The 3,407-nt window shown below is 37.4% G+C and overlaps 1 non-coding gene across 1 annotated transcript; it reads left to right on the forward strand.

Moving 5' to 3' along the window:
* Positions 1 to 996: 996 nt before the first annotated feature.
* LOC114410968 lies at positions 997 to 1,103 on the forward strand. The gene has a single exon (XR_003666358.1). It is a non-coding gene; the product is annotated as a small nucleolar RNA R71 (small nucleolar RNA).
* The last annotated feature ends 2,304 nt before the right edge of the window (positions 1,104 to 3,407 follow it).

Below are 3,407 nucleotides of genomic sequence, written 5' to 3' on the forward strand. Positions count from 1 at the left end.
TGCATGAAAATTTTTGTTAGGAAGCTTTCTCTTTTGTCCAAATATCTCATCCTCTTTTTCAGGTGTAGAATGAAGCTTGACAGGTTCAGGTGTAGGTGCTGCTACTGGTGGAGGCACTTGAATTTGGTTTCCAGACCTCAAGGTGATGGCACTCACATTTTTTGGATTCTACATAGTTTGAGAAGGCAATTTGTCAGAATTTTAGGACTGAGCTTGGTTCAACTTAGTAGCCATCTGCCCCATCTGATTTGTCAGACTCTGAATGGAGGCTCTTGTCTCTTGCTGAAATTGCATATTCTGGATGGTCATTTGCCTCACTAACTCTTCTAAGGAAGGTTGAGGAGGAGTCTCAGTTGCTTGTTGTCTTTGTTGTGACTGTTGTTGTTGCTGTTGCTGTATTGGAGGAGAAACATATGGCTTGCTTGGACCAGCAGCATTCTGGAAAGGAGGGACAGGCTGTTGTTGTTGTGGAGGACTTGCCCATCTCAGATTTGGATGATTTCTCCATCCTGGATTGTATCTGTTGCTTGAAAGATCATAATTATTTCACTGTTGTTGGTTTTGCTGCTGAGGGGGTCTATTATAAATGTTTGCAGAATAAGCTTCAGGTTGCTCATTGACTCTAGATTACTGCAAGAAGGACAAAGATATGTATGGTGATTTGCAGAAGAACATAGACCACATACTCTTGCAACAGGTGTAGATTTCTTATTCATGGCAAGCTGAGTTACTTGGTTGACCAAGGCATCAAGTTTTCCCTCAAGCCTTTTATTTTCAGTAGATGAAGATGAATCCGTGGCCACCTCATGGACTCCTCTGAGGATAATAACATCATTTCTTGCACTGAATTTTTGGGAGTTGGAAGCCATCTTCTCAATCAAATTCCTAGCCTCAGCAGGAGTCATATCACCGAGGGCTCCACCACTGGCAGCATCAATCTTACTCCTCTCCATGTTGCTAAGTCCCTCATAGAAATATTGAAGGAGTTGCTCAGAAATCTGGTGGTGAGGGCAGCTTGCACACAATTTCTTGAATCTCTCCCAGTACTCATACAAGCTTTCTCCACTAAGTTGCCTGATGTCTGAAATGTCTTTTGTGATGGCAGTGGTCCTAGATGCAGGGAAGAATTTCTCCAAGAACACCCTCTTAAGGTCATCCCAACTGGAGATGGATCTGGGAACAAGGTAATACAACCAATCTTTTGCTACTCCCTCCAGAGAATGAAGAAAAGCCTTTAGAAAGATATGATCTTCCTGGACATCAGGGGGCTTCATGGTGGAACAAACTATATGGAACTCCTTAAGATGCTTATGAGGATCTTCACCTGCAAGACCATAAAACTTGGGCAGCAAATGTATTAGTCTAGTCTTGAGAACATATGGAACACCCTCATCAGGATATTGAATGCACAAGCTTTCATAAGTGAAATCAGGTGCAGCCATCTCCCTAAGAGTCCTCTCACAAGGTGGAGGTTGAGCCATGTTCTTAGTATGAAAATTAGTAGTCGAATGCTCAAAATCAGAATATTCAGAATCACCAGCAACAAAATACTCAGAATGCTCAAAATGCACAGAATGATCAGGATGAACACTATGCCTAACTAATCTATGAAAGGTTCTATCTATTTCAGGATCAAAGGATTGTAAATCACCTAGATTGCCCCTAGTCATGCACTATATGCAGCAAATAATGTGTTTTCAAACAAGCACCAGGGGAGGGTTAAAACTACAACTATAGTCAAATGATATCCAAATAAGCTGAAATTTTGTGAACAACACCCTAAAATCATGAAAAGATAGCACCGAAAATTTCAAACAAAAATTCAAAGTCTAACTATGAAAACTGCCTAAGCAAAGTTTAGAAAAATAGGACAATAGTACTTGAAAAATAAAGAAAACTTAGTATACAGCTGATTTTTCGAGTTTGGGAGACCCCAACCGGCAAAAGCAGGTTGCCACAGTATAAGAAAATTTTTTCTACCCCAAATGCATATATAATAATAGTCATTCTGATACCCGGAGCAAAAGTTATGGTCGTTTTAAGTTTTGCTAAAAATAAGTTCCCAAAATTTTAGTCTCTCTCAAATTCAACCACACCAAGTACTCCTGGTATTTTTCACACAAAATATGGATCAAAAGAAACTACCACACAAAAAAATCAGCCAAAAATAACAACTCTAACTATCAAAACAAAATTCGCTAATTAAATTGCAAAATCAGTCACTAGTTCCAGTCGCTAATTACTGTTCACAGCAAAACACAAAGCTGAAACAGTCGCTAAACAGGGGATGCGACAGAAATGCAAAGTAGAACGCTACACAAAACAAAACAACTAAACACTATTATGAACCTTTGGCCCACTTCTTCCTGACAACGGCGCCAAATTTGATCGAGGTCGTACTCGAATCAAATAAACATTAAAAATGCAGTATCTAGGAAGTGATCCAAGATCGTCTCCCAACGAGCAATGGCCAACCAAATGTTCATAACAGATAGTAATAAAACAATAACGAATTGGTGGTGGGTTGTTTGATTTTGTAAATTAAACACCAAGAAAATTTGAATTAGAAAATAACGGAATTAAAACATGTTGTTTCCCCTTGATTCACAAGCAAGTCTCTTATCCTAGGTTACGAGAATGTATCCTTAATTAGTTCAACCACTTAATCCAACCCTAAATTAAATTACTCAGCGAAAATTAACATAAGGCTGTCATTATGTGATTAAGCAACACATACACCAATTAATCATGAATGACACTGATCATTAAGCATGAACGTAAATTAAGCGCAGAGACAATTAATCAAGCACTAAGCATGCATGGATTAATAACAACAAATGAAGAGTAATTGGTGAAGAGGAAAAACTGATCAGTATTCAATATTAATAACAAAACGTCAAAGAGAGTTATGCTTGATCCTCGAGAGAAAACAACGTTGGAGACTTAGCCTTCCATTAATCAGCAGAAAATGAAATTGTAGATTGAAGCAGAAACGAAATTGCAGAAAATGAATTTTATTCTACGTAAACAGTGTGCATGAACAGTAATAAAAACTGGAATTGCAAAAATCCTAGAATTATTCTCCTCTTCAAAAAAATCTCCTAAACTAAAACCTTGGTGCTGTTATATAGGTCCTCAGCCCCAAATCTTACAAATCTATTTTAAGTCCAAGCCCATAAACAAAATAAAATAAAATCTGGACAAGATATGATAAGATTGGATGAAATAAAATCTGGATAAAATAAAATCTAAATGAAATAAAATCTGGATAAGATAAGATTTGATAAAATAAAATTGTCCGCTCTCTTCATGTCCAAGCCCAATTCCAGATTCAAGCCCAATTGTTTATAATTCTCCTAAAATGAAATTTAAAACACAAAATTAGTCTAGTAGGCCTAAATGATAAA

This window comes from Glycine soja, chromosome 4 (genome assembly GCF_004193775.1).
Source record: "Glycine soja cultivar W05 chromosome 4, ASM419377v2, whole genome shotgun sequence".
NCBI lineage: Eukaryota > Viridiplantae > Streptophyta > Magnoliopsida > Fabales > Fabaceae > Glycine > Glycine soja.